The sequence below is a fragment of the Triturus cristatus genome, chromosome 1_2 (genome assembly GCF_964204655.1).
Source record: "Triturus cristatus chromosome 1_2, aTriCri1.1, whole genome shotgun sequence".
In the NCBI taxonomy this organism is placed as follows: domain Eukaryota; kingdom Metazoa; phylum Chordata; class Amphibia; order Caudata; family Salamandridae; genus Triturus; species Triturus cristatus.
In genome coordinates, this window is record NC_140580.1 from 534,631,019 (window position 1) to 534,645,032 (window position 14,014).

At 41.1% G+C, this 14,014-nt stretch overlaps 2 protein-coding genes across 5 annotated transcripts in view; one reads left to right on the plus strand and one right to left on the minus strand.

Annotated features, from left to right (window-relative positions):
• The window catches only part of CRTAC1 (cartilage acidic protein 1), a 1,509,269-nt gene that overhangs the window by 280,988 nt on the left and 1,214,267 nt on the right, over nt 1-14,014 (plus strand). The window lies entirely within an intron of this gene.
• The window catches only part of LOC146867580 (dynamin-binding protein-like), a 220,977-nt gene continuing 208,545 nt past the window's right edge, over nt 1,583-14,014 (minus strand). For all 3 annotated transcript variants that reach the window (XR_014961793.1, XR_014961792.1, XR_014961794.1), the window contains one exon: nt 1,583-2,265. The gene's annotated coding sequence lies outside the window, so the exon portion shown is untranslated. The remainder of the gene's footprint in view (nt 2,266-14,014) is intronic.

Consider the following 14,014-nt stretch of genomic DNA (forward strand, 5'->3'; position numbering starts at 1 on the left):
CGTCAAGCGGGGGCTGAGATAAAAGGGGGGTCCCAAAACGCGTTTTTCCCATGCATTTTTCCATAGGGCCTTTAGACAGGGCTACAGCCCGAACGGCTGAACAGAATTACTAGAAATTTGGCAGAGAGGTAGTCCTCAGGTCAAGGAAGTGCCTTTTGTAGGTTTGGTGTAAATCTGTTCAGTAGATTTTGAGAAAATAGCCTTTAAATCAATATATATATCTGAGCCAGCTTACGGTACGCTTACCGTAAGCTTACCGTACGCGTACGGTGGCGTGCGCGAGCGCGATTCTGATTGGCTCTTAGATCTTAGTAAACATTCGAATCTGCCGAAACCAGGAAGCGGCGGCCGCCATTTTCTCTCTCGCACTGAGAGTTAGGTGGTTAAATAAAACCAATAAACATGTAATGGGGCTGTTTAGACAGCTCCCACACACATAGCCATGATGAGGGAGTCCCCAAAGACCCCCCAAGGCCAAAAATTGAATTTTTATTTTTTCGCTAATTTCGCCGATTACGCTTACCGTACGCGTACGGTAAAAAATGTAATAAAAAAAACACTATCCACACTCTCCCCACCCCCTGTGCTTTTGGTGGCCGCAGGCCACCCAACGTACAGGGCTTATTAGAGGTGTGAAAAACCACAATATTTTAAACAAAAATAATAAAAGAAAAAATTATCCACACTCTCTCCACCCCGTGTGCAAATGGTGCCCGAAGGGCACCATTTGTGCATGGCTTATAAAAATTACGAAAAATTAAAATATTACCTTTCAAAACGAAGTGCATCATATGTCCTCCATGTGCGCACAGTGCGCGAAGCGCATCGTGCGTACATGGCCCATCTAGCGTAACGTGGGCACGCGGTGCGTGTAGCGCACCGCGTGCCCACCGTGCGTGCACGGCACTAACTGCGTAAAGTGGGCGCGCGGTGCGCGAAGCGCACCGTGCGTGCACGGAACGAACTGCGTTAAGTGGGCGTGCACGCCACGAATGGCGTAAAGTAACTTAGCATTTAAAAAACCGTACAAATTCACTGAAAAAACCATAGGTTTCACACACGTTATAGTTAGGAATTAGCATTTAAAAAACCTTGCAAATTCACTGAAAAAACCATAGGTTTCACACATGTTATAGTTAGCTGGACATTTTACTCGTAAAAAACCATTGAAATTCCCCCGTTATAGTTAGTGCAGGCAACTATAACTCACGCGACCGCAATCTTCTGCTGATGACATATGTGTCTTTATGAAAAAAAAATATTTGTAATATATGTATAGCTAAAAATGTATGGAAGAAGACATGGGCAAATAAGTGTCTAAATACAGTATTAGCATCAGCAGAAGATTGCGGTCGCGTGAGTTATAGTTGCCTGCACTAACTATAACGGGGGAATTTCAATGGTTTTTTACGAGTAAAATGTCCAGCTAACTATAACATGTGTGAAACCTATGGTTTTTTCAGTGAATATATATATATATATGTATATATATGTATATATATATTGAACTCGGGCTGAATTTTTCCTAAACGAAAAATGAAGACAGCAACCACGGACTCTTAGGATCAAATGTGCTAATTTATTTTGCAAAAAATAGCCACTCGATGCGTTTCGGGAAAAATCCCTTGATCACGAGTGTGGCAGTCCACGCACAACGTTGTTTAAATAAAGTACTATGAATACAACAAATTCATCAACATAGAGAACAGACTGTGCGTGTGGGAGTTACTTCACTCCAGATTTGCATATTATAAATTCGCCATCTTTCAGTGGTTAAAGTGTATGGTCAAATACCTTACATGTAATCTTACACTGTTTTCAAAACATAACTGTAGTGATACAGATAACGAAAGACACAGCGTTAAATATGCTATAAGCTTCCCTTCTGAAAATTAACAATTCATACGGAATAGATCATGTAAAAATCCCAATGTGTAACCCGTTTACGGGAACCAAAGTGGCGCTGGCTGTCAGACCCAAGTGGGTAAATGACGGACAGTATTAGAATTACTGAAGTGAATGTTTTATCGGGATATAACGTAGATCAATGTCTCTGTCAGAGACATTTAAAAACATCGAAGCTGCATATAAACGTCACATGACTTACGACAGTGCTGGCAATAAACCCAAGTGGGTAAAGGCAGTGAATACATCCTGGACTAAATAAGAGCTAACCAATACCAAAATGGTATTCAGTCTTCTTTGGTAGAAACAATCTACCGATACTTTGGCTTAATTGCATTCTTTCGATGCTCAATCAAAACTCTATGGAGAAAAAAAGAAAAAATTATCTTACACATGTATTCAATAGATACAAAATGCAAACTACCACTATTCAGACACTTCTAAGAAAAGATAAATATACACAATAAAATCATGAAGCATACAGACAAGATGGGAAAACAATCATATTCTCTCTACAATTCAATGCAATACTGTAATGGTGCGGCACAATGTGATAGAATCCTATCCTAAATGAACTTCCATTTCCTCATCGCAATTATGCCCATTAGGCACTAGGGTTTTGTACTGTATAATTAGCTTTGATTCAAGGCGTCTAAGGTCTTGTACTCTATTCCTGCCTCTCTCATTGAGTCTAACTGAATCAAGTACACAAAAACTGAGTAATGAATTGTTCTGTTTGTGTTTGCTTTGGAAATGTCTCGCCATAGGATATTGCTTGTCACCATTCTTAATTGCACGAAGGTGCTCTAATACCCTTTTCTTCGCTTTGTGAATCGTGCTTCCAATATATGCTTTTTTGCAGGGACAAAAAAGAGCATATACTGCAAATTCAGTATTGCATGATGTGTGTTTAGTGATACTGAAGGGTTTACACTCAGCTGACAAGATACATTCTTTCATATGGCGACTGTTTTTACACGCCTTACAATTGCGGCATGGATAGAACCCTTGGATCCCAAGGCTCTTAACTTAAGAACTGAAACAGTGAGGTATTTAAATCTTAAATGAAAGTCTTTGTCAACTCTATATTGGAGCATGAGAACAAAATTATGATTCTGAATGCTTGTAAATAGTAGAAAATAAAAACGAAGAGCTAACTTTGGGCCAGATTTGGAGTTTGGCAGACCTGATTACTCACAAACCTGATGGATATCCTGTCTGCTGTTCTACAAGTCCATTAAATCCTATGGCACTTGTAATAGGGCGGATGGGATATACGTCACGTTTGTGACGGAGTAACCCGTCCACCAAACTCTAAATCAAGCCTTAAATCATTAAGCTAACCTTTTCTTTGAATTTTCTCCGAAATCAAAGTGTTGCATATACAAACAGCAGGTGTCTTGCTGCCAGTGGCCAGTAGACACTATGCCATATTTATTACTGAAAATAAGTTATTTTTAGGTCTCGCCTAGGCCATGCTTGTGCTGTCTCTTCAAAACATACTGTACTCAGGAATGGACTTGAAGCTCCTCCCATTTTCTGCCCTTCTTTTCAATTGGCTCCTGTTACTGTCCTTTCTAAATGGTTGTTTTTGATTCGTGAATAGGCTTAGTAGTCCCTCTTTAGTGCCTCCTTTTCGACTTTTGTAACCTCACATGAGGACTGGCCTTTTTACATGTGTTGTTACATGGTGTGTTCTATTTCCAGTCTGTGTACACCATTTTCTTAAATGACTTTCTCCTATTGCACGCACGACATGCTTTCCTGCAGGGGACCGCTTTTCAACTCTCTGCTGACTGTCTGCTCCTCATCGCCTGGGCTCTGTGCTTAATGTTTTAGCACAGGGCCCGCTTTCATATTTACAACAACACGGATGCCAAGCTTAATATTTTAGCAGGCGCACACTTTTATAAAGCACCATGGCACGCCGCTACTAATTAGCAACAGTGGCGGACGCTGCTTTGTTTTTCAGAGCAGACGCCTATTTTTGTTAAGTACTGTGGCACAACACTCTTTATTAGCAACAATGGCGGCCACTGCTTTTTTTTTCCAGAGCAGGCGCCCGCTTTTATAAACAACACTGCGCACTTTCCTAATTAGCATCAATGACAGGCACAGCTTTTTTTTTTTTTGGAGCAGACACCCACTTTTAGAAAGCACCACGGCATGCCGCTCCTAATTAGCAACGTGAAAAACTAAAGAAAATGCCAATGCTGACGATTGTTTACACTACTTGACTGTAGAAGAAAAATAAAACAACTACGTCTGTACTAATTAATAGTGTTATTCAGACTTGATCTAATTTTTATCATACAAAATGAATAATTTTCTGAGAATATACTGGTCTGGACAAACAATAAAGATTCAAATAGTAAACAAAGAAAAAGGAAGATTGTATCAACAAATGGCAGTTAATATAATCGCAACAGTAAAATACACACTGAGGCTCTACTGCCCACATGGCAGAGAAACAATTCTATTAATCAATCATACACCACTCCTCATTCACCCAAACATTCATACAAACAACTAGAATCAATGTGCCTTTGGTTATGATTAAAGATTCTGAGAGAAACCAAAGGGATCTCCAAACAAAAAACCTTTTTAGATAATACCGCTGAGGGGGTGTACAAAAGATGTATTTAATTTGTCAACATTGTATAATTACATAAAGTAAAGCACCCAAGCGGACTAGAGATTCAAATGAATGGAGAGAACAGAAAGAAGGTCTACGCGTTTCGAACCCCGTTGGATTTAAATGTTGGGGTTCTCTTCAGGACCAAGACACTGCAATGAGAAGAAAAATGAAATGGATATAAATCTGAAGAGTATGAGAGTGCAAGCCACGCAACACGCCAAGTCAGTGTGGCTGAACTTACCTACAAGAAGTGGTTTAGATTTTCAATGTGGGGTACACTGTAAGTGAAGTGAGATAGAAGGTCTAACGTTAATGCTATAGGCGGGAACATGAAAAAACAGTAAGTTGAAAGAGGCAGGAAGGCAACGAGAAAATAAAGGCAGCCTTTACCTTGCACGTACTTGAGACACAGGGGCAGAGCCAAGGAATCTAGCTCCCAAAGAGAGTACAAACTGTTGTAATCACATCCAGTAAAGACGGGACAATCCGCACTGGAAGGGAGAAAAAGTGATTCTATGCGGAATGATAAAGTTTAAAGGGAAACAAAGTTAGCCTAATGCGGTCCATTTTGCTGAGCTAGGCATACCTTGTTTTAACGTGGGCTAATCATCCAAGTGAAGTAGACGGAGTGGGCGTGCAGCAATAAATGTTGCGGGCCTCAGGCGGTAAAACTGTAAGGGGATAAAACTCGGTATGAATCGTGTGGCTCAACTGCCCGCTGAATCTACCAATGCTGGAGGAGTATTAGTCATGCCGTCGGGAGAGGACAGTTACCTTAATCGTGGCTGTGAATTAGCAACAGCGGCGGCCATGGCCTTCTTTGTAGAGAAAGCACCACTACATGCCGCAGTGCACATGTGTGCAGTCACGTAAAGGCGTAGTGACCAGTAACAATCACGTACCAGGACTCACGCTGTGGCACGACCAGTGGTGACATCCACAGAATATGCACAAAAAGATGGGAAACCCACTATTCATGGAGTGGATATGTTAAGCGTATCTGAGATTGGTAGGTCAAGGCACCCAGGAAAATCGGTGCTCACCTCACAATCTCTCAAATTTTCAGTATTATGTGGTTGTAAGTAATTACCTTTTGTACCTGCATTTATGCGAATATAAATATATATATATTTATATTTTTAATGTCCTCTCCCACATTTACCACCCATGGCATGTTTCATCATTGGACCCTCACCCAAACACTGAATGTTAATGGGTGTATTCAGAGGCTATTTTAATCTACTAACACCCCCTGCCTTCACTCACTTCTACCTTCCAAAGAACTCAGCTTACAAATGCGTTGAGTCCACTCATTCACATTCAGTGTTTGGCTGAGGGTCCAACGATGAAGCATGCCATGGGTGGTACTTGTGTGGATGAGGACCCTACCAATATAAATAAATATACTTATATATTTATATGCCCATAAATACCGGTAGAAAAGGTATTTACTTAATACCACTCAATACTGAAAACCTGAGAAATTGTGAGGTGAGCACCGATTTACCTTTGTGCCTTGACTTACCAATCTCGGATACACCTAACATGTGCACCCCATGAATAGTGGGTTTCCCCTCTTTTAGTGCATATACTATTGAAAATTGGGAAGATGAGAGCATACCCACTTCAAAGACTTCTCATTCCTCCTTAGGTCTATGTAGAAATCCACAGACAAACAGAGCCTGACATTTATCACCCACAGACAGGCCTGCGGCACTCTCAGAGTCCATTTAGCTGGGTTCTACATGCACACACACCACGTGCATGCATTTAGCAAGGAGGGAGGTGGATGAGAGCCTCCTCTAAACAAAAAAAACTATAATTTGCAATGCAATAGTTCTCACATTTGCGAGAGTTTGAGCTATTGGCATTGTAAATGTCAATGTCTTTTATTTATGTATTTTGAAAACATGCAAGCGGTGCGTAAACATGCACTTTGTACTTATAGTGTTGCTTACGAGAAGCAAGGCTGGCAGTAAACGAGGCACTGTTACTGGCAGCCTTGTGTCTCATAAGCAATGACTATAAGTACAAAGTGTGTGTTAACGCACCTCTGGCAGGTTTTCAAAACACATAAATAAAAGGCACTGTCATTTACAATGCCAATAGCTCAAACTCTTGCAAATCCGAGACCTATTGCATTGCAAATGCTTGATTTTAAATGAGAGAAGGTTAAAGTGAAGAAAAATATATCTATGAAACATTGAGTCAATGTTTATCTTTACTTTCAATTAAGCCAATCACGTCTCAATATTTTATGAAGCGTGTTTCTTCACTTTAAATTCCTCCAATTTAAACAAATAGCTATATGCAACGCTTTTGAACGGGGAAATCTTTAAATTATGAGTTTTATGTAATCTATTTAAACATAAAGTAACTCTTCCATTTAATTTTCTCCCGTTTCAAAGTGTCACATTTATACACAGCAGGCCTTTTGCTCCCAGTGGCTGATAAATACAATGTCATATTTACAACTGAAAAATACAGCCATTTCTTTAAGTGGGAGAAATTTAAAGTCCAGAAAAACGTTCAATGATGAACATTTTTGCAGAAAACTTTTCTGCAGTTTAAATTTCTCCTGTTTTAAAAAATGGTTGTATGTTTGTGTTATACATGTAACAGTGCCACATATGGCAAAAGGTATGTTCTGTGTCACAAGTATATACGACCCAGGCTGTCAGTCACCCATACACATATATCTCCTTCATACGCACACATGTTCATAATTCCAATTTTTCAAAAAAGGGGACTGCGCTAACCCATGCAACTATAGGCCTATAAGCCTAATAGACACATTACAAAAGATTGTGGCCAGACTTGTGTTAAGTAGGGTAAATACTTGGATTGATGATCAGGAAATCCTATCCACCTTTCAAGCGGGTTTCCATCCTCGTGTCAGTACCATTGACCAAGTTTTTAGATTCAAGATGATTTATTGGAATACTGTGATCCTAGCCGGGGGGACTCTATTTGCTGCATTCATAGATCTAAAATGAGCTTTTGATCTGGTGCCCCGATACAAGTTATGTGATACACTAAAGGAAGCAGGGATGCCTCCAGAGTTGCTATGCTTTACCATTAAACTTCATGAGTCTAATTATGCCCAGGTACGGTGGGGACAACAGGGCGAATTAACAGATCATTTCCCAGTAAACAAGGGTGTACGGCAGGGGTGTGTTCTCACCCCCACCCTCTTCTCTCTGTTTATAAACAAGGTTTTTTATATTATACTACGTATCCAATCGATGCCCCCACTCTTGCTGGTATGAAGGTTCCACTGCTAATGTTTGCAGACAATACCTTAATCTTGTCTAAAACTCAATCTGGTCTGCAACGCACACTCGACAAATTCACTGTTTTTTACAACGACCATGAGCTAGTAGTTAACGTTGATAAGACCAAGTTCATGGTGCTGTACAAAATAGTGAAAGGCAGGGTGGAAATGAATAATGCGTCCCTGGAGCAAACCGATACCTTTACGTACCTGGGTGTTGCAATGGGCAAAAGGATGAACTGGAAACCCCAGATAGATTTACTGGTACTCAGGCATAATCAATTAGCAGGTGCCCTACTAAAAGAACACCGGTTATCCTACACAAAACCAGTAGGGCCAGCGCTGACAATCTATAAAGGGAAAATCAGGGCATCGATAATTTACGGTGCAGAGCTCTGGGGTTTCGTAAATCTAGGTCCCCTAGTTCTTGCTCAGAATAAGTTGTTGAGATCATGGACTGGTCTTCCTCAATTGACTCCTCTTAAACCCCTATTATTAGATCTGGGATGCACCCCATTTGAGGAGGCAGCGGGTTTTAGACCCCTGGCTTATTGGAGACGGATATGGACAACCCCAGAGTTAGCACCATATGCTAATGCAGTTAAGCATATCAGAGAAGCAGACCTGTCTTCCAAAATTAAATGGCTAGAAAATATCAAGGGCACCTTCTCAGATATGGGGCTTAGCCATCTACGGGAGGACCCAGTAGGGAATCTTTTTCCAACAAAAACGATTTTAAAGCACTCTATAGGGATATGGTCTGTAATAAGTCCATGTCATTGATGAGCAGCACATCCCTGACGGGCATCTTCCAAGAACACAAGTATGAATATAAGCCTGAGGCATACTGGGATTTTATTGTGCGACCTGGCGACAGGAAATTATACCACCAATTTAGAGTGGGTACCCTTCCCATAAAATCTTTTACGGCCAAGTGGCATGATGTCTTAGACACCAAATGCCCCATGTGTTTAATTATGGATGAGTCTATAACACATGTATTGTTTGTGTGCCCAGCATATAAAGGTCCTCGTCATAAATGGCTCAAGCCGATCTGTTTAAATCTTGGCACAAGATCATGTCAAGCTGCCCTGCGTATTTTGAAAACATACACACATGAAGATGTAGCTATAGCTATGGCGAAATGTTTGAGCTGGACATGGGCCCTTAGAAGGAAAGGTATGGATGCCACTGCAGTTGTTACCCTGCATTAATCAACCTGTTTATTTATCTGGTGCGGTGTGATCTCTATTTACTGTATTTCTTGGATAATCAGTTTTTTCTCGTGGTGTTTTATATTTTTAATTTAATTTTCTAAATCAAGGATATTAATCGTACTCACCATTTTATTACTATTATCAAATCCTATTCTATAGTACTGTATGTTCTATTGGAAAACATTTTTTATTATATTTTTAGGAATTTCAATCTGCTATGACTATATCTTTTAAAAAATAAAATAAAATATTGATTGTTGTTTTATGATCTTGTATGTATTGTACTTGTGTCTTTTATGATTGAAAATATCGAATAAAGACTAATTTGACTGTGAGTTGACTGACAACTCCAAAGACCAAACTTTCACTGACACTGGCAGCCCTGTCAGAGTGCCTTGCCTTAGTTAAAGTATTTTGTTCTAAACATAGTTTATGGCTCTATGGACATTAGACTTATAGTCCATAAAGCTGCGCATGGGGGTGTCTGGTAATACTGTGCGAGTGGCTCACAATGATTTTCACTGATCAGAAGAAGCTCTCACTACAGAAAAAGTTGGAAACCCCGGCCTTAAATAGTGTTAAAGTTATAAACAACTATATGAATGGCTGTTTAAATGGCATGATATACAAAAGTGTTAACACTTTCAATATACAAGAGTGTTAACCTTTTCAAGCCCTTCCGGGAATCTCTTTCATACATTAGGATCTCAAACACTACTGCACAGATTAACATCAAACCAAAAAACGCATACTTGCTGAGTAAAATTCTACATGCATGCTGCATTGAGGCCCCATTACTCACATCAACAACTATGTTATTTAACATGTCATAAGTGATGCAAGTGTGGTAATAAGTATTGCATGATGAGGACACATGTTACAGGTTGTTGATTAAACTATAAGACGTGTAATTCAGTGGTCTGTGTATTGTTAGCATGAGCACATGTCACATGACTTCTAACAATAACGTCACTTTTCAGTGAATTTCTGGGTTACTCTTTAACGTAAGTTAAGGTCTTAAAACCTAAACATTTGTTTTTATGTAGTAAATTACTGGGCGTTATCAATCACAATCCAAATTGGACCTACAGCCAATCCTTTGCATGTAGCCAACCTTTATTTTTCACGACCATCTGCAGTTACCCCCCCACCTTCCTCCTCATGTCGGACAACCCCCTATGTATATGCTGCACATCTGTGTGGAGTGAGGGTTAGCCACGGAGCCTGGCCTTTCGCCATGCCTTACGCCCAATCTCCATGTGCTGCCAACCCTTGCATTCGCTTATCCTTTTAGTATTTTTTTTCTAATTTTACTGGGACTGTGGCACTCCTATTTTACTTGCCACACAAACGTCTGCCCGTTGGTACTGCGGCACTGTGCAAGCATCCCCTAGGGAGGTTGCACAGTGCTTCAGTACCATAGGATGGTCGCTTGCACAGCAACTGGGTCCCATGAGGGTAGTGTGGAAATCACCGCCTGGGGGGAAATCATTTTAATCATTGAGGCAATTGCTCTGGGTCCACCCTGAAAAGTGCTTGGAGGGTCCGGATATCCGTACCATCCTTCCAAATATATTATTGTTTGTTTTTTCTGGACACAGTGACAAAGTCCTGACTCTTGTAATAGCCACAGCAACATTATTCGGAGATGTTGCAGCTGGCCAATCAGAGTATGCGGTATCGTGGTATGGTCCCGGGTACCACAAGAGGCCACTGGCGAATAAGACAAAAGACGTCCTCAACCAATGGGATTTAAGTATATTGTTAACAGTTCGTGCAGTTTTCCAGATATCACTACATTTTCTAGGCGATTAACCCATCCATCCTCAAACCAAGCCCCTTTTAAACACTAATTTCTCGAAAACAGTTGAACTGATTTGCACCAGATAACGAAAAGCATGCTTTCTGAGTAAAGTTCTAACTTACTGCCAAATTTGCTATAATTGCGTTCAGCCACTTTATACTATATCATAGAGCAATATTACCTATGGAAATTAATATGGGCAATTGATGCTTTGCCCCCCCCCCCCTTTTTTTCTTCGCACCCGCTTGGTGGTTCAGTATGAAACTTTCTATGAAGGAGACGAAGTGAGAACTTTTTGGGAAAGTTTTTGTGCAGATTCACAAAGGGTGCTAAAGTTATTTTTTTAAAAAGCCAAAATGCCTTTCCTATGGAAACTCGGACATAACTAGAACTCCACTGGATGTATGGATGGATGATATATGCAAACTCATCACTATAGAATACAAAGGACCAGGTGCAGACACCAGTTTATTTTCTTTGAAATTTTTGTCTTTATATATAGATTTTCTTGACGGTGAGGTACAAAAAGACAATTACTCCGTCCACCTGAAATAGAGCAGATCATTTCTCCAATGGCCCCCTACTCTGTCGGAGGCAGTGTTCTGTTGACAATGCCAATGAAGGCACCATCAATGGAATACTTACAGTGCACCCATCTCTAAACGAGGTGTGGGAAATGAGAGTTTAGGGGGCGGAATACTCCATCACGTTTGTGATGGAATACCCTGTCTGAAAAATGTAAATTGAGTCCTTTGTTTTGTTGAAAATCCTTTTAGTAGTTTCTGAGAAGTTAGATTTTGAAAAACATGTTGAGCAGCCTTCAAGGGGTTGCATTATAGAGACACCTTAACGGGTGAAAGGGTGTTTATTGAGCTGCCTTTACCTTTAGCACCATTTGACAAACTGCAGGATATTTTGCAGGCGCTTGGAATGTTTAGCTTACTCATGATATTTTCAAATGTGTGTAGATGATTTGATTGTATCTTAGGTGCTGCTAATGAATCTGTTCAAAAATTTGGAGGCTGTTAGCAACTTCATTCCCTGCACAGGGGTACCTGGATTCAATGAGATCCAATAAAGTAAGGCAAATTTGATGAGGCTTTCAAACATCTTTGATTTGCGATTACCTTGATGCCATGTTCTAGTTGTGCATGAAATTTAGCACACTTGGCATGTTTAACCTACTTTTGATATGTTGATTTTCATGCAACTCCATCAAGGAGGCATGGGGGAAGGGATGGGGAATCAAAAACTACAAATTTTCTGCTTACTTTGGCACTCTTTGACAAATCCAAACTCAGGGGCTCATTGTGATGGCGGAACGATCGCCACCGCCGGGCCGGCGGTGGCTATCGTTCCGCCATGGTCATGAGATTTACCCACCGCCACATTATGATGGTGGAGGGTATCGCGGCGGACGGAAAGTCCGATTGCCTGGTGGGCGGAGCAGGGGCTCTAATATGGTGGCTTTTCCTAGCAGGCACCGTCCGCCATGTTAGGATGTCGATTTCGAAAGGCCTTTCCATGACGGCAACGTCGCCATTGAAAGGCTGGTGGGGATTGCGTCCAGGGGCCCGTTGTGGGCCCCCTTGTGTCTGGGGGAGGTGGGGTGCAATTGGGGGGTATCTATGGTACCCCCCTACATTTCACTGCGCCAAGTGGCAGGCACCACGTGGTGCCTGCCATGTGGTGTAGTGAAATACCAGGCATGTGATTCTAACATCGCGGCAGGTGCTGCTGTCAGCAGCACCCGCCGCGATGTTAAAATGCAGAATGCGGCCGCCATGCTAATTTGCGGTGCGGGACCGCCGCATGTCTGGCGGTCGGTCCCAACACCGCGAGGATGTCAGGTGGACTCAGGTCCGCCCGCAATCATAATGGGCCCCAAAATTCTCTGGAAAGTACGTGTTTACTTTTCTGTAACATGTTAGGTTTAGCCATGTGTTGGTATCCCAGCTTCCATGCACATCTGTCAAGTGGAGTCATAAAGTCAAAGGGGGGGTATGAGGGTCAAAAAAGGCTTTGATTTGGCAATGACTTTGCATTTTGAAAAGTTGTCAATCTTTGTGTGCAGCAGCAGACCACAAATGGAAGTGCAGCATTTGTTAGCTGCAATGTGGGCTTGTGCATGGCTTGACCTGTAGCCAGGTCCTTCAGTCAACACCTACTCCACAAGGATGAAGGCTGCACAGTAAAAGGCTAGGCTGCCATGTGATATAGGGGGATTCATACTGCCACATGAACTCACCGTATATGTTCATACAGCAATAGCAAAAGACTTTCAGCTTTCCATGTAAAAAACGCACTTAAATCAAAGTTCGGGTTAGTTTTGATCATAATACCTCAATGTAAATTTAAAAAGCTTTGCAATTGTGGTTTGCACAGCTACCATAACGGGACAATTCCAAGTGTTTTTGGTTTTCTTTCATAATCATAACTCCATAGCTTTTCTTTAATTTTGTTTAGGTCAATATTTGTGTGTGTACTTGTATGTGTGTGTGTAGTCTGACACCATCTGTAATGTTTTGCTTTTGGTAGACCACTTTCTTATGTGCAATTGGCAAAGTGATGTACTGAGCATATCGGGCGACATAAGTTATGGCTTTGTATTGCAGCATTTATATAGAACTTATTACCAGTATGTGAGGCACAGAAGCACTTGCCTACATGGGTAGTAAGCTACACCGTGTATATTTAGTGGTTGGAAGGGTGCTGCCTTTGTTTTTTGATCCTGTATAGGAAGTGTTTCCTATCAGATGTGGATATTGTGTTATGTGATGCGAAGCTTAGCAGTGTGGTGTAAATGAATGACGGACAGTTTCTGGTTGTCCATAGGCTGGCATCTTTGAGCAGCTCTGCAGGTCCCTTTATAGTATTTGTAATGGTCATAGCCTACTTAGCTGCTTACTGCACTAGGTTGTCCAACTTGATATTCTGTTTAAAGGTTTTGGTCCTGAGCAAAAAAATAAATATTGATAAATGCAAAAAAAAATGCCATAATACCATAAAACTGGGTGCCCTATTTATAATGCATTTTGATGGGAAACAACCATTACAACTCAGTCATTACAACTCACTACCTTTATAATGCAGGCATTACATCGCAACATCCTTTACATTGCATGCCATTACAAAGCAGCCATTACAACGCATGCCACTATATCGCATGACATTAC